The sequence below is a fragment of the Pleurodeles waltl genome, chromosome 12 (assembly GCF_031143425.1).
Source record: "Pleurodeles waltl isolate 20211129_DDA chromosome 12, aPleWal1.hap1.20221129, whole genome shotgun sequence".
In the NCBI taxonomy this organism is placed as follows: Eukaryota; Metazoa; Chordata; class Amphibia; order Caudata; family Salamandridae; genus Pleurodeles; species Pleurodeles waltl.
In genome coordinates, this window is record NC_090451.1 from 541,357,486 (window position 1) to 541,379,130 (window position 21,645).

Sequence of the window (21,645 nt, forward strand, 5' to 3'; positions counted from 1 at the left end):
AGCTCCTAGTCAGAGGAGGGCTTTTCCCAAAGCAGACGATCTTGAGAGACAAACAAAGCAATTGCCAAACCCAGAAGGGGAAGGAGTTGAGGTGGATCAAAGTCAGCGATCTGACTCCTCCTGAACCGGTTGCAGGTCCGTCAAGAGAAAACACCACAGAACAAGAAAAAGGTTCAAGTTCAATCTTGAAGAGAATACTGACAAAGGGTCCACTGAAATGAGATAAGTGTCCAGAATCACAAGTGGAGAAAGGGAACGAGGTGGTTCTCGAACCAACAATCGAGGAAGAAGTAGACACCACAAGGAAAGAAGATCTAAGTGAAGGAGAGCTGAATGGTGATCGAAAATTGAAGAGAAAGAGAATAGAAAGTCGAAGATACGCAGGTCTTTAATGGGTGTATGCAACTACAAATGAATGGCAGCAAGAATTTTTGTCTATTTGTTTTGATAGAGAAGTTCCAGGTCCGGATTTTGGCACGTGACGGAAGTTAATGAACTGAACTGTTGAAACAATCTGAGAGAACATTTTTGAGAAAGAGACTGTTGAAGTAACCGGAAGAGACATTGAAACCTGATTTTGACAAAGCTGCTTACCGATTTTGACAAAAAAAGATGATCCTGGAAGTGAAACTGAACTGCTGAAAGAAGAATTGTCTATTTTTGCTGCAAGTTTTTCTAAAATTTCTTTTGCTTTCTGATTCTTTACAGATCATGAGTAACATTAGTCAACAAGATAAAGGTGCTAGGCACTGTAAATATATGAACATTGCTTTGGCAATTATGTGTGGGATATTGTTTGTGGTGGTGATTGTGGGTATGTCTGTTCTTGATATGAAAGGAGCCAACCATACTTCTGCTTTTGAGACGACTACTGCATTAGAGAAGTTTAAGTTAGATGAGAAATATTTGCATGACTATACTAATGCGCAGGGAGAGCTTTCTTCTAACATTTTCTATTTCCTATTGAGTGAGTATGTTGAGGCAATGGATGCGAAGAATTGTTTTGTGTTTATGCAGATGCCTTCATCAGTCGAGGAAGGAGTCACATATCATAGCTTACCTTAACCTACGGGATAAGTTGTAGTCTGTTACTAACAAGATTTTATAACCAGGAGAACATTCAGTACTTCTATTCAAATCATGATGTTGTGTTTTCCTTTGTTCCTATAATTAGGTCTTTGAGTAAAGTGGCTAAGGATAATGACATAGTATTAGTTAGAGGGTTTTTCGAACCTACATTGACGGCACAGTTTATGCACATAAACATAACCTGACATGCTTTCTTACACATTTAGAGAAGAGCTTTTTAGATTTCACAGATGACAGGAGAAAGTGTTAAAGGAGAAATAAGAAAAAGGCTTAGAGAAAAGGACTCACAAGAATGATTATGCTTATCGTGCAATTAAAACGCAAGGGAAATTAGCTTTAGGTGCACAACACATAGGGAAGCTTTGTATATACAGGCCGAAGTCACGCACTGACACTTTATTTGTGGGAATGAGTGAATGTAGACGTGTTTTTGTTTCAACTTTTATGTTGAATGGGCAGGACCCTGCAATTCCAGGGATTTACTATATTTGTGGACTTAATGCCTATTACCGTCTTCCAGGAGGATGGTATGGGACATGTTATTTGGGGACAGTTTTCCCAAAGATTTATCAAATGGAGGATTTGAAAAAGTTTCAGAGAGTGACTGAATTACATCATGACAGACAGAGGAGGAAGTCCTCTTCTGCGACAGTGTGAAATATATTTGGAGCGGTGATTCCTTCAGTGGGAGTCATTCTGAATTCGATTAAGATTCGAAAGTTGTCTACTATTGTGGACATGCTGACAAATTTTTCAGGGGCCCTACTCTTGATAGATACTGAATTAGCTGCTGATAGAGCTATGACTCTTCAAAATCGTCTTGCTTTAGACATTCTTTTAGCAAAGGATGGTGGAGTCTGTAGAATGATTAATTCTAGGCATTGTTGTTCTTATATACCAGATAACAGTAAAGAGAGGAGATTTACTTACTAATCTGACTAATGCAAGTGCTGATTTGAAAGAACTGAAAGAACCAGGTGTTTGAGAAAAAGTTGGCAAAGGGTTTGCTTCAGTGGGAAATTGGCTCAGCAACATTTGGAAAGGGGTTCTATTGAAAATACTGCAAGGGATATTACTTGTTGAGGTTTGTTTATTGGGATTATGGGGATTATGCAAATTATGAAAAAGGATTACATTGAAAAAAGTCAAAGAATAATCAGAGGAGAGAAGGAAAGGGAAAGCATGTTACAGGGAAAATTCAATGGGAAAACAAAATTATGAAGGGATTGAATTAAGAGACATTTAACTGATGAGAAAATGTGTGGGTAATAGTATGTGTGATTACATATTTAGTCATCAGAGGAGGGATTGATAGTGCAGGTGTCTTTAATAACATTTATTAATGAGTGTTTATGTATTTTGAATAATGAGTTTATGTGGAAAATGAAATAACATAGAAAAATAATGCACACATTTGAAAAGGTGACCTCGAAGAATGGCCACCAATGTTAGCGAAATGTAATAATCAATGATTAATACTTATGAAATATTGAATATATGTTAGACTGGTGCAGTAATATGTCATATTAAGGGTTATTAAGTATCCTTTAAACTTTATTAATTGTAGACCTTAACTTAGTGAATGTCTTGGCCTTATTTTGCCAGGCCTCATGCAGAAGCTGTATTTCTTAGTGTTTAATAAAAATGCTGACCAAGTGAATTAAACTTTGAAATGTCCATTGTATTGTTAAATGTGCTTAACGGAAGCTTTTCGTGTGAACCTACTGCTAGGAGATGATGTTCTTGCTAATTTAACATTTTATGTGTAATGTGTGTGGGACTGACCTTCCCAGAACAATGAAGATACTGACTAGAGTGGAAGCTGCAACAATATTGGTACCTGATGAGCCAGATGATGAGGACTTTGTAAGGCGAACCAATCATCAGTATGAGAACGGAGAAATATTAGAATTCATAGATTTGGTATAGTAGTGTTATTGGACAGAGTGCAAACATACAATTAACTGACCAATAGGGAATTAGGCGATAGTTTATGTGACTTTGATATAACAACGCGACGGAAAGAAGAGACTTCAGAATTTTAGGAGAGATTTCAGATTTTAGGAGAGAGACATTCATGCCAACATTGGGCTCATATTCCCTGACTGAGAGCCTGATACATTGCTGATCGACTGATGTCCTGAGGACGAAGACTGATTCTGCTTTGCTGACCCATACCGAGGATAGGTATAAATTGAAATGTGATCATCATGCATGTTTTTTTTTTTTTCTTTCTAGGTACCAACTTCGCTGTTTTGATAGAACCATAGTTAGATGTTTTCCAAATTGATGTTACTAAATTCTTTTGCATGAAGCCTGACATGCTGATGATAATTTGGTGTTAGTTGAGGATTTTGACTTATGACAAAAAGACTAATGTTTGATGGATTTCTCAGCTTAACTACATGTAGTACATCTCGTTAACACAGCTGACTCTGCTATTGATTTGCACTGTAACTTTAGAATGTGTTGTAATTCAAGCTTTGATTAGATTGCATTTTTTCCACCGCTTTGGACAACCAGTGTTGTTTTTGTATGATTTTCATTTGATTTTTAGATTAATCTACATGACCTTAGCATTGTTAATATAAGGAAATAAATATTCTAAACTTTACTAAAGATGTGGTTATTCATGACTGAAAGGTCATGGTGCATGATAATTACTGACTCCATTGATTACTGATTTGGTTGATCACTAATCATTTTTGATTATTGATGATGTACTGGAGCTATGGTAAGAACTTAATTGAGAGTCAAAAGGTTCATCGACCTATTCGCGTCCTCTTGTAAGTTTACTTAGAAAAGTCTGACGTGCTAACATGACCACCTCCTGTTCAGAAAACCCATGAAGACTGAACTCCTTTGGCAGTAGCTTCACCTACGTTCTGTTGGACTCTACTGCTTCTCTCTGCATTTTATGAACTCTTTTTCCTCCTTTCGTCATTATGTATTGACTGAAATGTGACATGTCTAGTGCTTTACAAAACTCTTAAATAGATAAATGTATACATTAATTACAAATACTATTAAAAAGTAAATGTTATTGTAATCTACGCTTGTCTTGTTTTAGACCTCCACTTGTGGCTGGAGACTTAAATGTAGACACTGATTTTTGGGGTTATCTGACTCCCCTAATGTGGCGTTTGGAAGGGGAAAAACGCTGTGCCACATTTACAAAGTGCTGCAATGCATGCATTGTGCCACTTTGTAACTCCTTGCGCCACATTATGCCTGCACCAGGCATAGTGTATGCAAGGGGGCGTAAAAATAGTGCAAAGGAATATCTGAGATTCCTTTGCACCATTTTTATCTGCTAAGTGCAGGCATTAAAAAGAGGCTCCCATTGGTTACACTGGGCCTCTGGGTGCTTTTCTGAATTAGCATCATAATTTTTTACACGCCAGACTAGCGTAAACAATTATGATGCTGGTCACCCTAACTACTGCCATGGTGCGCCGTATTTTAAATACAGCACAACCATGGTGGAGCTGGGGGGGTGCTAAGAGGCACAGGAAAAGTGGAGCTGCAGTAGTTGCTGCTCCACTTTACATAAACCTTTCAATAACTGCACAAAAAATGTAAATCACATCCAGGAATGTATGTAAATGGTCTTGTCTTAAGAAAAAGCCGTCACATGTTTTGGAAACATTTGGAGCTGTTATGGGCTGAAATGTATTCCAGGTAATAAGGACGTGCTTCTGTACCTTACATTCTAAAATGGTTACATGTTGGATACACATTGGTTAGCAGCTATGTCAATCATGCAGCTGTGGAAAAAGAGGCTGTGTTTACCAAGGTCTTATTATCCCACTGAAGATTTCTATTAATTGGATCTTTGAACCTTTAGAGGCAGAAACGTCACAACTGTTTCATTAGCCCAGGGACTCCAATTTCAGACATACATGCATCCATACAACAGTGCAAAGTTGTAAAACTAGCAAGATTCAGTCTATGCACAGCGAGAGGTGCAGTCTTGGATACGTGCATCACGTATATAGGGTACACTTTAAAACACTTTACTTTACACAGTCTCAGAAATCAGACTTTTAGAAGGAGGCTGCCTTAACTTTGAAACAAAAACGTGCACTCATGTTGGAAAACAATTCACTTTTGCATCCATTTGAACACATGATTTATGTCATTAAGAGTCTGCATTGAAAGCATAGGCACCAAGTGACTCAATGGGGAGAGGTAATGGCCAGAGCTGCCGACTTTGGAACTGGGGAACCTTGTTCGAGTCTCAGCGTCTGTTCAACACCTTATGATCCTGAGCAAATCAATTAATCTCCCCGTGCCTACCAAAAAATGAATGTGTCCTTGTGCAATGTAACTGGTTCTCATGTAAAGCGCCCGATACCTTTGGGTTGAGTTTGCACTATATAAAACCTCAAAAAATTATCAAATGGGACGAGTCACACTGGTAGCCTGCCCTGGCTTTCAGGCAACAACAGAGCTCTGAAGTTGCCCACTTCCATGTTTGTGTATCTCACCAGGTCTTATTTTTATTTGCATACTGGGTCTGCAATCCTGTTTTAAAAACAAAGCCAGGACTACAAGTCCCAGAATCCAAAAACACTTCTGGGGGTTGATGAGCTACTCACACATGGAATTGGGAAACGTGATAGCTCTGTTATGGATTACAGGTGAGGTGAGGTGACTTGGAAGTAATTTAAGGAATTGATTAATCAATTTTAAGCCCTATTTTTGTCCATGATCACATTATGGTGAAAGTTTGTTTAAAAATAGGCAGCTACATAAACAAAACACTGCTTGCCTTGTCACTGTTAATCTTTTCATTAAGTTGCAATGTTCAATCAAAACATGGAGACGCGCTAGCAATTTTGAAGGGACTACATATCCCAGACTGCTTTGAGGCCCCAGGAGGCGGCCATTTTTCACAGCACCTCCACCCACTTAACTAGAGCAACTAGCGTTATAAAGCACATGTGGGCACTTCGCAGCATGGGATGCACTAGCAATTTTGAAGGGACTACATATCCCAGACTGCTTTGAGGCCCCAGGAGGCGGCCATTTTCCACAGCACCTGCACCCACTTGACCAGACCAACGAGCGCTATAAAGCACCTGGGGGCACTTCGCAGTGTGGGATGCACCCGGGCCGCGCCCGGGCGAAGATCAGACCAATACGGACCTGTCTTAGCCCATCAGAGACCGGCAGAGGCTGGGCTGGGCCCATACTCTTTAGACTTTAAGTTTTTGATGCATATATTTGGGTTACTACTGTCGTAGGCATTTTTAGATCTTGGTAGCCTTTTCCCTAGTGACCTGTGGCATAATGGGGAAAAGGAAGGTGACCACAAGTTCCATGTCCACTTCACAACCTCATTACCGGTCCTCCATGGATGACTTTCTGGTACGCGCAGTGGATTTGGTTTCACATGAAATTAAGTTGGCAGAGCGCCGCCTTTCTTTAGTGGCAGAGGATATTGCAACTAGGCTCCCTAGCAAGCCCTCGATCCCTGCTGCTACATGCAACATTTGTTCTCCAAAACATACGCTGCATGATACTCCACCCCGGCCCCTGTTAGTCAAACCCTTTGCGTGGACCTGGAAGGGGTGGTTTCAGATAACATAGCTGGGGATGTAGATGCGAGTACTGCTGAATGTTCTGTGTGCCAGATGTTCTATGTGGCTCCTTTCACTCCAGCCCATTACCAAAAAGGCGAAGGAGGATTGCTAAATCAAAAATTAAATCTGCCCCAAAGTCACAGCCCTTGACTCAAGATACTCTCATTAGTTCTGTGCCTTCACACCCCCCAAATGTTGACCCTTGGGCCTCGCTGAAGATTTGGTTCAAAGATTTATTGGACTCTAAGTTGCAACTAATCCATACTCGATTAGCAACACTAGAAGGTAATTTAGTCTCAATGTCGGTGAAGGGCCCCCTGCAAGCACGGACAGTAGCATCTCAGTCAGGGGCCCTCGATTGCCCCTCTGTCAGGGGGATGGTTTTGAGACCTTCCTAGAGTAGCCACACAAATCTCTACAGGCTTACCGAATGGGGTTAGAGAAGGTAGCCCAATTGACCAGCTGGCCACTCTTCCTGTAAATTCACACACACAGGAGCTTTATCCTCAAATTGCAAATAGTACTTCATTCCTTGGTAGCCAGCATGAACAACAGTAGGCTTGCGGTAGAGAAGGTAGCTCAATTGACCAGCTGGCCACTCTTCCTGTAAGTCCACACACACAGGGACTTAATACTCAAATTACAAATAGTACTCCATCCCTTGGTAGCAAGCATGAACAACAGCAGGCTGTCCACCCCCTACCCCAGTACCCGGTTATAAATCTGCCACCAGCCTCTTGCCCATATGTGGTCATTCTGGATAATGTTCCTAAGCTTCAAGGCCCCATAAAGGAATTTACCTCTGCCCTTAAAAACACAATTATCTTTTGTTAAATACATATGTAAGCTGTAAGTGGGACCTTTTTAAAGTGATCCTGTTTGTCCATCGGGTGGGTGGTATAGGCTCAGTGAGGAGACAGTCACTTGGAGACCTCATGATTGTCCACTTCTGAGAACCGAATGTTGCCAGGGAAATGTTAGCGCTCACTGATGTCAGTATGGTGAAGCTGAAACAGATTAGAATTCTACCATTGGGTTATTTTTATAAACATCTAGCCCCCACGAGAGATGCTCAGAACACTGAGAACACCCAGACTTTCAATCGAGCCCCTACATGAGGCTCAGGGAGCCACTCCCTTCCAAGCCTCCTTCCACTTAGCAATCACTACTCAGTTTTGAGTGAACTGAAAGAGGTGGATTGACTACCACTGGCAGCCCAAATTGAGCCTAGTAGAACTACTGGGGAGGGGAATTCGGGGAGGAAGGGACATATTGTCACCAAGCAGATTGCATCTGAAGTTAATCCACCTGTAAATTTTCCAGGGGAACTGGCTGCTTTGCTATCCAAGAGTTGTCCATCAACTGATAAAACTTAATACTGGAAACTCCTTAGTTGGAATGTGGCCAGTTTGGCTTCAAAGTTAGAGGTTGAGGTTTGGCGGCTATTTAGATCAAATTTTGATATTATCTTTATGCAGGAAACCTGGGCTGTTTCAGAACTGGTTATTGGTGGATACAGTAGCTTTAGTAAGTTACCCCCTCACCTTCAGGTTGCGCTAAAGGGGGCTGGTGGCCTGGTTTAAGGTAAGTCTTGGTTACAAGGTCTTACCAATAACAATGGACTCAGATGGAATTTAAGCGTTTGAAGTTCATTGGGGTGTCAAGTTAAGAATTTATCTGGTGAATTACTACAACAATAACTTTGCATCTACTAACAACTCTTCCTTTCTTGACCTCTCTATAGCTATCAGTTGTTTGGCTGATAGGGCTCACGCGAGTGGCGGGCCCTTTAACGTACTTTTGGCAGGGGATTTCAATGCTAAACTGAGAGATATATCCACCTCAGTGGATTCCCCCTTCAATCCTGCTAGTAGGGAAGTGGATCAAACGGGGATGAACCCGAAGGGACAGCACCTATATGCTCTCCTTCAGGGGCACAACTTGGTTAGCCCCAAATCCTGCCCAGATATCGCGGTGGCACCAACTTTTATTAGCCGGGCTGCAGCTCCACAATTGATTACATATTCGTTTCCCAGAATCTCTTACCCCTGACCAATGGGCTTGAAGTGATCCCCTCAGTTTTCAGTGATCATAACCCCTTGGCAATCCAAGTTAAAGTGTCTTCCCAGACTAAACCGAGAGAACTTGGTCCCAGACTAAAACTAGGGACAAAGGACAATGGCAGGAGGGTAGTTTGGCGCTCAGCAAATCTGCTGTTTATTATGGACCAGGTGCAAACCTCCCCCATCACTGCAAACATTAAGTCAACTAAGCAGTGGGGACCCTGCTGTTTGCCTAACAGGTTTTGCTGAGCTCACGTCTTATATTAGGGAATTCATGAGTAGACCAATTAAAAATGTCCCTTTGACTGGCTTCCCGTGGTTTGATAGATCATGTAGGTTAGCCAATGCCTCTCTGTGCCAGGAACTTCGCCAAAATGCTAGAGTCAAAGCCACTGTCATTGCTTGTAGAAAGGCATACACCCAGGCGGGAAAACAGCGGAAGGCTGAAGTTAAGATAGAGCAGTGGGAAAATAAAATAGAAGCCTCTAAAAAGAAGGTCTCCCAGGCTTTTTGGCAGGTAGTCTGGGCTGGCCTCTCAGATGGCAAACTGCAAGAAGCAATTACATAACATATCCCCCCTGATGCTTAGGTTGGCCATTTTTCGGGTATCTATGGGGCTAACAAGGTAAGGGATCAATCTGTACAGATAACTTTGCCCTTGAACCCTGGTTCCCTCTTTTTAGAGAGTGAGGTCCTAAAGGTGATTTGTGACAATCTCCCAAATAGGGGCCCCGGTCCAGATGGAATCCCGATGGACCTTTTCATAAAATACCCAGAGTTTTGGGCCCCTTTGTTGACCAGGACTTTTAATATGGTGTGCAGAGTTAGACCCCCTATTTTGTGGCAAACTTCTGTAGTGGTTCCAATTTATTAAAAAGCCCACACCATAGACCCTAGGTGTTATCAGCCAATCTCACTGCTCGACTCCTCCTCAAAATCAATGTGAAGGGTCGTTTTGGAATGTTTGATCTCTTGGGTGCAGGAGAAAAAAAATATTTCTTGGGCCCAATATGGTTTCAGGAAAGGTCTGGGCAGTACTGAGCAGTGCCTGAACCTTTACCTTCTTAAGGCCAAGTACAAGTATGTGAAAGGTGGGTCCATTCACTTGGCCTTTATGGACTTGTCTAGCGCGTTTGATTGTGTTAATGGGGAAATGCTCTGGGCAATTCTTCTAAACATGGGTCTGGATGATGGCCTAGTAGATCTTTTGAGACTCCTTCACCAGGGCCAAAGGACAAAAATAAGGTCTGGGTTGAATGGCAGGATCACCTCCCATTTTGGTGTAAGTCGGAGTGCTCACCAGGGGTGTATCTTCGTCCCCCATTCTATTCCTTCTATACATTAATAACCTAGAGAAAACCTTGGTTTCTACAGGAGCTGATGTGACCGCATACACAATACCGCCCTTCCAGCCCTACTGTATGCGGATAATGCAGTCTTACTGGTGAGGACTGCAAATGGGCTCAAACCGCTAGTGGATAGTTTTGTTGAGTTCATGAAAAATTTAGACCTGGAAACCAACTGCTCGAAGACCTTTGTAATGGTCTGTGGCCCTAAGAATACCAAGATACACCATATGCAGATAGGAGAACGAACTTCAACAAAAGTAGGTTCCTCTCGTATCTGGGGCTTGAAATTGACAACCATGTAGTTGGCGTCCTTGCTTAAAAAACAGGGTTTACGCATGGTACGTACAGTGGGTATTACCACCTACCTGGCTGCCAATATAGGGTGGAAGCTGGTTGCCCCCATATTGGAGGTTTATAAGAGAAAATATCTGTTGGCTGTGACCTATGGCATGGGGTTGTGGGGGTATAAAGATGTTGGGAACCTTCAGGTAGAGGAAAATCGATTCTGTCGCCGGTTGTTGGGTGTTCCTCCCTCTACTCCCCATTTTTCGGCCCACCAGGAATTGGGTCTTGAATACTTACAGGATAGAATTAGCATTGCCCCGTTGGAGCTGTGGTGTGCAATTTGGCTTAATAAAGAAACTTCCCTCAACCCGTTGATAATTCAGGATTGCCTTCTTAGTGATCCCGCTTGCTGAATCCCAAGGCTGAAATACATCAAAGGACTTCTGAATGAAGTTGGTTGCCCACATTTGTTTAAAAATCTGCATTTGATTGCCAAAAAAGACAAAACGTAATATGTGACCACTTCCTTAAGATAAGGCGGGCGGCTCATGAATCAAATGAAGTAGTTAAGGTAACTGTCAAAGATTATTGTATGGTACACATGTGCCCGGGCCCAGCCCCTTATTTATTGTTTGTTCATAATATGTATGAGAGATTGTTTTTAACCTGCTTCAGAGGAGGGTCCCTTCACTGGTTACTGTCCTTTTCTCAAAGACAGTTCTCCAGCACTATCTGTATCTGCCCCTGTGATGAGCACTTCCCACAAACACTGCTACACGTTATGTTCTTCGGTAAATACTATGTGCCTCTAAGAATTATAGCTTTACCAATTACTGGGCTGCTTTGCTTTTTCTTTGCCAGTTAAATGATTATGAGGTATGTAGCTCCGTGGGCTATTTTTTTAAAGGACCAGTGGCCTGGCGTAAGAGGATGCTGTTTTAAAACAGTTGAGATGATTTGTTCGTAGGCGAGGACCTGTAAGTGTTTTTAATATTTTATATGTTTTTACATTTCATGTGATAGGTATTTGTTTGAATTGCATACAGGGGAGGACCTGTAAGTGTTATTTATATTTTATATGCCTTTTTATCTCGCATGAATTTTAGTATCTTGAACTTATGTATGGTCTTGATGATTTGCCTGTATGTTTTTATTGGTGTTTCTTTTGTGGATATTATTATATCTGAATAAAGATTTTACTACTACTAAATCAAAACATACATCTATCACAACTACCATAAAGGACAAAGAGCATTTTATCGACAACTCAACAACAAATCCCCCAGAATTGGAAAGCTTTATCGTTTGAAACAACACACTTGCCAACATTCAGAAATGTAGTCCTGGAGGTCTGTCAGAAGCAAGGAAATGTCTTGTTTTCCATTAACAAGCATTAGATAGAGAGATATTTCTCGACTCCATTGAACAAAAAAACAAACATTATTAAAGGACAAGGGAAGGAGAAAGCAAACAGCTATGTAAGTGAATGCACTGTTGATACCCAATGGGCCCTTGATTAGTTTTATTTGCGTTTTTATTATATCGCTAGACACAAAACACTGAGAAGTAAAAGAAAGATCCATTGAATGTGAAATGAATTAGAGAGGTAAAGGCAGGGAAAGGCAGGAGGTCAGAGAAGGCAAAGCGACACAAGCGTAAAGGAGGGAGGGAAGAGGGGCGAGCATACAATAAAATATTCCATGTCCCTGTAGTAGATAAGGAGTAAGGGGCAGATGTGAGAGAGACAACATCCTGAAGGGAAAGGCAAAGCATGCGTTTTTGTGTTTGCCCACGGTGGTTCGCACGGGGTGAGGAGTTTAAAGTACCATCTTGCCTGACATGTTACCCCCATATTTCACTGTATATATGTTGTTTTAGTGTATGTGTCACTGGGACCCTGCCAGCCAGGGCCCCAGTGCTCATAAGTGTTCCCTGTGTGATGACTAACTGTCTCACTGAGGCTCTGCTAACCAGAACCTCAGTGATTATGCTCTCTCTGCTTTCCAAATTGTCACTAACAGGCTAGTGACCAATTTCACCAATTTACATTGGCATACTAGAACACCCTTATAATTCCCTAGTATATGGTACTGAGGTACCCAGGGTATTGGGGTTCCAGGAGATCCCTATGGGCTGCAGCATTTCTTTTGCCATCCATAGGGAGCTCTGACAATTCTTACACAGGCCTGCCACTGCAGCCTGAGTGAAATAACGTCCACGTTATTTCACAGCCATTTACCACTGCACTTAAGTAACTTATAAGTCACCTATATGTCTAACCTTCACATGGTGAAGGTTGGGTGCTAAGTTACTTAGTGTGCGGGCACCCTGGCACTAGCCAAGGTGCCCCCTCATCGTTCAGGGCAAATTCCCCGGACTTTGTGAGTGCGGGGACACCATTTCACGCGTGCACTATACATAGGTCACTACCTATGTACAGCGTCACAATGGTAACTCCGAACATGGCCATGTAACAGGTCTAAGATCATGGAATTGTCACCCCAATGCCATTCTGGCATTGGGGAGACAATTCCATGATCCCCCAAGTGTCTAGCACAGACCCGGGTACTGCCAAACTACCTTTCCCGGGGCTTCACTGCAGCTGCTGCTGCTGCCAACCCCTCAGACAGGTTTCTGCCCTCCTGGGGTCCAGCCAGGCCTGACCCAGGAAGGCAGAACAAAGGACTTCCTCAGAGAGAGGGTGTTACACCCTCTCCCTTTGGAAAAAGGTGTCAGGGCTGGGGAGGAGTAGCCTCCCCCAGCCTCTGGAAATGCTTTGATGGGCACAGATGGTGCCCATCTCTGCATAAGCCAGTCTACACCGGTTCAGGGATCCCCCAGCCCTGCTCTGGCGTGAAACTGGACAAAGGAAAGGGGAGTGACCACTCCCCTGACCTGCACCTCCCAGGGGAGGTGCCCAGAGCTCCTCCAGCGTGCCCCAGACCTCTGCCATCTTGGATTCAGAGGTGTGCTGGCACACTGGAATGCTCTGAGTGGCCAGGGCCAGCAGGTGACATCAGAGACTCCTTCTGATAGGCTGTTACCTGTGTTACTAGCCTATCCTCCTTCCTAGGTAGCCAAACCTCCTTTTCTGGCTATTTAGGGTCTATGCTTTGGGAAATTCTTCAGATACCGAATGCAAGAGCTCACCAGAGTTACTCTGCACTTCTCTCTTCACCTTCTACCAAAGGATCGACCGCTGACTGCTCAGGACGCCTGCAAAGCTGCAGCAAAGTAACAATGACGACTACCCGCAACCTTGTATCGCTTCATCCTGCTGGCTTTCTCGCCTGTTTCCTGGTGGTGCATGCTCTGGGGGTAGCCTGCCTCCTTCTTGCACCAGGAGCTCTGAAGAAATCTCCCGTGGGTCGACGGAATCTTTCCCCTGCAACCGCAGGCAACAAGAGACTGCATCACCAGTCCTCTGGGTCCCCTCTCAGCACAACGAGCGTGGTCCCTGGAACTCAGCAACTCTGTCCAAGTGACTCCCACAGTCCAGTGACTCTTCAGTCCAAGTTTGGTGGAGGTAAGTCCTTGCCTCCCCACGCTAGACTGCATTGCTGGGTACCGCGTGATTTGAAGCTGCTCCGGCTCCTGTGCACTCTTCCAGGATTTCCTTTGTGCACAGCCAAGCCTGGGTCCCCGACACTCTAACCTGCAGTGCACAACCTTCTGAGTTGTCCTCCGGCGTCGTGGGACTCCCTTTTCTGACTTTGGGTGGACTCCGGTTTACTCCTCTTCCAAGTGCCTGTTCCGGTACTTCTGCGGGTGCTGCCTGCTTCTGTGAGGACTCCCTAACTTGCTGGGCGCCCCCTCTGTCTCCTCATCCAAGTGGCGGCATCCTGGTCCCTCCTGGGCCACAGCAGCACCCAAAAACCCTAACCACGACCCTTGCAGCTAGTAAGACTTGTTTGTGGTCTTTCTGTGTTGGAACACGTCTGCAAGCTTCTTCACGACGTGGGACATCCATCCTCCAAAGGGGAAGTTCCTAGTCCTCTTCGTTCTTGCAGAAACCAAAGCTTCTTCCATCCAGTGGCAGCTTCTTTGCACCCTCAGCTGGCATTTCCTGGGCATCTGCCCACTCTCAACATTGTTGCGACTCTTGGACTTGGTCCCCTTGTTTCACAGGTACTCAGGTCCGGAAATCCACTGTTGTTGCTTTGCTGGTATTGGTCTTCCTTGCAGAAACCCCCTATCACGACTTCTGTGCTCTCTGGGGGTTATAGGTGCACTTTACACCTACTTTTCAGGGTCTTGGGGTGGGCTATTTTTCTAACCCTCACTGTTTTCTTACAGTCCCAGCGACCCTCTACAAGCTCACATAGGTTTGGGGTCCATTCGTGGTTCGCATTCCACTTTTGGAGTATATGGTTTGAGTTGCCCCTATACCTATGTGCTCCTATTGGAATCTACTGTAACTTTACATTGCTTGCATTACTTCCTTTCGCTATTACTGGATATTTTTGGTATTGTGTACATATATCTTGTGTATATTTGGCATCCTCATACTGAGGGTACTCACTGAGGTACTTTTGGCATATTGTCATAAAAATAAAGTACCTTTATTTTTAGTATATCTGTGTATTGTGTTTTCTTAAGATATTATGCATATGACACCAGTGGTATAGTAGGAGCTTTGCATGTCTCCTAGTTCAGCCTAAGCTGCTCTGCTATAGCTACCTTCTATCAGCCTAAGCTGCTAGAAACACCTCTTCTACACTAATAAGGGATAACTGGACCTGGTACAGAGTGTAAGTACCCCTTGGTACCCACTACAAGCCAGGCCAGCCTCCTACACTGGGCTGCTTTGCTTTTTCTTTGCCAGTTAAATGATTATGAGGTATGTAGCTCCGTGGGCCATTTTTTTAAAGGACCGGTGGCCTGGCGTAAGAGGATGCTGTTTTAAAACAGTTGAGATGATTTGTTCGTAGGCGAGGACCTGTAAGTGTTTTAAATATTTTATATGTTTTTACATTTCATGTGATAGGTGTTTGTTTGAATTGCATACAGGGGAGGACCTGTAAGTGTTATTTATATTTTATATGCCTTTTTATCTCGCATGAATTTTAGTATCTTGAACTTCTGTATGGTCTCGATGATTTGCCTGTATGTTTTTATTGGTGTTTCTTTTGTGGATATTATTATATCTGAATAAAGATTTTACTACTACTAAATCAAAACATACATCTATCACAACTACCATAAAGGACAAAGAGCATTTTATTGACAACTCAACAACAAATCCCCCAGAATTGGAAAGCTTTATCGTTTGAAACAACACACTTGCCAACATTCAGAAAGGTAGTCCTGGAGGTCTGTCAGAAGCATCAAGGAAATGTCTTGTTTTCCATTAACAATCATTAGATAGAGAGATATTTCTCGACTCCATTGAACAAAAAAACAAACATTATTAAAGGACAAGGGAAGGAGAAAGCAAACAGCTATGAAAGTGAATGCACTGTTGATACCCAATGGGCCCTGGATTAGTTTTATTTGCGTTTTTATTATATCGCTAGACACGAAACACTGACAAGTAAAAGAATGATCCATTGAATGTGAAATGAATTAGAGAGGTAAAGGCAGGGAAAGGCAGGAGGTCTGAGAAGGCAAAGCGACACGAGCGTAAAGGAGGGAGGGAAGAGGGGCGAGCATACAATAAAATATTCCATGTCCCTGTAGTAGATAAGGAGTAGGGGGCAGATGTGAGAGAGACAACATCCCGAAGGGAAAAGCAAAGCATGCGTTTTTGTGTTTGCCCACGGTGGTTCGCACGGGGTGAGGAGTTTAGCAAACCCCCAAAACGGTGCGAACACTGCAAAATTCCACAAGATCTATCCCCCTCAATACATTTGTGGAAAATGAGCAAATCAACTTTGATAGCAAAATTTCCCAAATGTGGGTTACACACGTTCCGCGAGAATATTTTTCCCTTCACTGGTTCCATATTTAAAGGTGCCTGTTCACAATAAGGCTTCTTTTCAATATGCTGTTGTTTCTAATTAAACTAGCAGCTGTGTGCATGACCCATCCGTGAAGTGTGTGCCATGAGGGTAGGTCGAGTGCACAGGGTCCCTCCCCCACGGCACTCATCCAGTGCGAGAAATGAAACAAAAGTAAAATGTAGCACATGTCGTCCCTCCCCCAGCAGCACTCACCAGGTAAGAGAAATGAAACAAAAGCAAAATGTAGCACACAACGTTCGATCCCCTCTGGCACTCCCATAGTGAGAGAAGTTAAACAAAAGAAAAATGTAGCACACAACGTGAACTTCGAATGCAACAAGACACATATTAGAGCCATGCTGAGAAGAGTTTATGAGGCCTGTGATGATAGACCAACCAATGAGATACATTTTTAAAGTTAACAAAGCAGCTATTTGAAGTGCGACGGTCGTGAAGCAGGAGCCGCGCTGAGCATCCCCAAAAAGCTTAAATAAATAAAAAGAACATCAAACGAAGCGGGTGCATAAATTAAAAGAACATTGCGCCTCTGAGACTTGCTACAGAGGAAGTGCTTGATTACATTGAAGTGTGGTGGCCGTGAATCGGGCACCATGATAGGTGGTAAACGCTGCTCTGAATGTAAAAAAAAAGGTTCCAATAACATGAAATCTAATGGCACAAGTGGAAGATGACAAGTCCTGGGGGCGATCCATGGGAGTCAACAATTGAGAAAAAGGTTGGGACAAGCAGGAACCATTATCCTATAAAAGCAACATTCATTAAAAGGCATAGACAAAAGCCAGTCAGAAGCTGGAGCCCATAGACTGAATACAGCATGTCGAGAGACAGCGCATGCACTTGTTAGGCTCCACCTAAAAATGACTACATGTCCGCACATCAAAACTGGATGGGTGAACATGTAGCCACTTCTCTGAGAGCCCCTACTCTCTTTTGTCTTCGGAGAAGTTTGAACATGGCAGAGAAAGAGTAGTCTCAGCTGTGGCCAAACTGAAGGTGTGCCCGCATTTAGATCGGGCTGGCAGACCTTCATGTTGATGGTATGTCTACTCCATCGCTGTTGTAATGGAGTATAAATACGATCAACATATAATTTACCCCCTTAGTCTACTAATCCAGCACATTTTAATTGCTATGAACACCCCAATTTCTGTTTAGCCCATGTGACCATCAGAGCCCCTCTTCCATGCAGGTGTTCCCCAGCAAAATTCCCACTTTTACAAAAATATCCATTATCTTGACCTCAGCAGTTTCCACTCATTTTCTTCAGGCAATGCAAGTAACTCCTTTCTCTCCCCCATTCCATCTCATTGCTGATCTTCTCTTGGCCAAGAGGAAACATAGCATGAGGAAGCCCCCAAGTTACTTGCAACCTGGCTTACTATTGGTTTTCTTGCTGCTCTCATTTACCTGCTTCCTATTGGTGCTCCAGATTGTCGACCTTTTGTTTGTCCTTCCCATGGAGCATTCTCTATTTATGAAGTAGCCTGAATTGTCTGACATCTGGGTTTGCATCACTTGCTTTTGAAAGCTTTACTTTTAATTTCTGGCATTAGCCAGATTTTTTGATTTTACTAAAATTCTATGTATAATATACTTAAAGGGGGTTTCAGATACTTCTCTTTATTGATAGGGTTGCCAAGTAAGTGGCACAAGAAAGTCTGACCAGAGGCCCTCACGCTGCATTGACATTTTGACAGAGGAGCACCACTGGAGCATGGTGCAACTATGCTGTGGACAGATTAACAGTCCAGGAGTAGAAGAAGAAGAAGCTTTAATCGGTATAAAAAAAAATCATCCATTACAACACATAATCAACAAAACATTATAAGAATACCAATAAAAACCATGTATAATAAAAGCACCCATCATAAAAACATGTACATATATATATATATATACATATATATATATATATATATATATATATATATATATATATATATATATATATATATAAAAATAAAAAACAGAAGAAGATAAAAACCTCATTCATAAAAACTGAAGAAAAATAAATGAGATCATTCTAAAAATTCGACATTTTTGCGCCAAGTAGTAGCTCCCTTCAGGAATGATCCCAGGCCCTTGCATACCAGTACATCTGAGGCCATTTGCAGCCACATGAAAGCAGGACGGTATTGCACAAAACCCTTGGGCCTAAGGAGCGGTAGTAGGAATCGGGTTCTAAATGGTGCATAAAAGACACAGAACAGTGTAAAATGGATCAAAGTCTGATGGGACACCCCATCACAGGGGCAGGGTCTAATACATTTCTCCCCATACTGACCTAGGGGGGAAGCACAAATTACTTCTAATGATCCCCAAGCGAAATCGAGTTATGAGAGACCTTTCCCTCACATCCTTGATTTCTAAGAGATATCGCTCAGGACCCACCCACATCTTTAGCATAGTAAATTCCCTGATCAATTTTTTCCTTAGAGCCTCCCCCTCCCTCTTGGTCTCCTGGATTCTCTGAAAGTTATCCTTAACCCATTTCTTATCGTAGCTAGTCAGGTCCTCGGGATAATCAAACAATTCAGGCCGCCCCAGGTCATGTGCCATCTTCCTTATGTACGACAGCCAGGGAATATGCTTTACATTGTCGCAGGCCAAACAATCCCTTAGGATATCCCTATTAAGAGAGGCATGTTCGTTACTCCAAACTGAAATCCATAACAAAAGGGGAGCCAGCTGGGTAGTGTCCTGTACATACTCAAGGTCCAGTTCCAGGTGAAGGCAAAATCCAGGAATATTTTGACCAACACCCAGAAGCCTTCTACAGAAACGATTTTCTTCCACCATAAGGGCTCGGGTATCCCTAAACCCCCAAAGTGCTGAACCATACAGAAGGACAGGTAGGCATTTCCGCCTAAAGATTTCAAGCAGGGGTTTGATCGGTTTGCTACCTACCCTAGCCGCAAAGTCAAAGGTTGCTCCAACTGTTGCATGAAAAAGCACAATCCTTCTAGCCATACAGGGTTTCAAGATCCTTTCTCATCATAAATGACCCCTAAGTATGGGAACTCGTGGACTCTGCTAATAACTTGATCCTCCACCCTTAGCTCCCCCACCTTACTCATAGGTTTACCACAAACCATAAAGTGCGACTTCTTAAAATTGACCTCCAGTTCCAAAGCTGACATAAAGACAACATAAGCTCTAACTAATTCTCGGAGACCATTCATCGTGCGGGCCATAAGGACCGCGTCATCCACATACGTCAGCACAGGGATATCAATACTCTTCACCTTCGGGACATCCCTGCAGTGTTCCATCAGAAAATCTGTCAGTCCATTTGTGTATAGAAGCAACAAGGTAGGGGCCAAGACACACCCCTGGCGCACACCCCTTGAAAGCTTGAAAGCCTCAGAGCATTCCCCATTTGGGCCCACCCTCACATTTGCTACTGTCCCTGAATGGAGATATCGGAGAAGCTCTACAATAATAGGGTCCAACCCTAACTGAATTAGCCTCTCCCATAATAAAGACCGGTTCACTGTATCAAAAGCACAGCTAAGGTCCATAAAAGCAAGATAAAGGGTACCTTTCCTGGCCTGCGTGTATTTGTTGATTATCATCAGTAAATTGAGACACTGTTCTTGCGTGCCGAGGCCTTCCCTGAAGCCATACTGTTCCCGACTTAAAATATCATTTCCTATCATCCAGGCCTCCAGACGCCCTAGGATAATCCGTCCCAGAATCTTCACAGAGGAATCCAGCAGTGAAATAGGCGATAAGACTTAGGATCATTTCGATCACCCTTTTTAAACACTGGGACTATGCATGCCAATCTCCAAGAGGCAGGGATGCCCACAGTTACGGCTGCATTGAGAACATTTAGGAGAATGGGTGCCCATAACTGAGGGTTAGCTTTATACAGGTCCATCGGGATCGAGTCCGGGCCCGGAGCTTTATTATGCGCACAACTCTGTATCGCATCAATAACCTCCTGTAGTGAGAATCTGATTGCTAGGTTAGGAGCCACATCATACACACTCTCCTGCATATTTCTTAGGGGGGTACCCTCAAATATACTACAGAAATGAGTTACCCAGGCCTCCGGGGCTATATTACATCCAAGGCCCTCAGAGGTTTCTGTTTCAAAGGAACCTCTATTCACCACATTCCAAAACAGGCCGGGGTCTTTCAAAGCTGTAGCACGCTCTAACTCTTCCCAGGCTTTATCTTGATATTTTAGCTTACTATCCCTCAGGGTCCTTTTATACCTTATTCTCGCTTCTTTTACAAGAACCCAATCTCTAGGGTGGGTCTTGGTAGCCATCTTTAGATTTGCCCTTGCATCATAGCAGGCTTTGTCGTACCAGCCACATTTACGTTTATTAGGGTGGTTGCCTACTAAAAAGAGACAGTCTCTGACTGCTGCATATACTACTGTTATCGCATCTATAACAGTCATGGGATTTGGCGCTTCTGTCAGGAGTATTTCCATAAATAGATGTAGGTTATGGGATTTGGCGCTTCAGTCCAGGAGTATGGATTGAGTGATTGAAGCCACCAGGCCTGCTAATTTAGCGGCCCCCCCCACACAAGGAAAAAGGACTAGCCGGATCCCGAGGCAGTGGTGAACCGGTGGGCTTGGCTCAGCTGGGTGCACATGGAGGTGGCTGCTGGGTGGTTAGCCTCATTATTGTCAGTGGGAGTGTGATCCTCACCGGGGGCAGTCTGAATTGACTGGCAACAATGGTGGCAGGCACTCCTGCTGAGCTCTGCAGCCAAAGGCTCAGTAGATGTAGAGATCCTAAGGCATCCTATGGCATGCCAAGTGGAGTGAGTCCATTTGGGTCCCCAGGTCACCGGAGGTCCTGGTGATGGTGGGAGCCCCCCTTATTTGGAAAAAGGGTCACCCCAGAGGAGTAGATGAAGGTGCCGGCAACCATATTCCTGCTGATGGCTGCACAGGGTCACTGAGGTGTGGTCCACATTACATTGCAAAAACAACAAGTGATGGACGGAATGCTGAACATTGTCAAACACTCACCCCCAGTCATAGATCTGGGTTTAATCCATCGTGGGTACATTGCACCATCAGAGACATTGCAGAGACGTTGTGGTATACTGTGGCCCTGGGGAAGAGTGATGACAAGGATAGCTCTGGCAGTAGAAGGAACCAACTCCCATGATGAGGAGCATTGGCCCCAAGGGCTGGGTCGTATTACAAGATACTGCAGCCAGAGTGCAGTTGGCTCCCAGCTTAGGTCTGAGCACAGAAAGCACTCAACTAGGCTTGGGCCGGTTGAAATTGTCTCCAGTGCTTAGCGTATCTCCACATGAGAAGATTGAATGAGGGCAC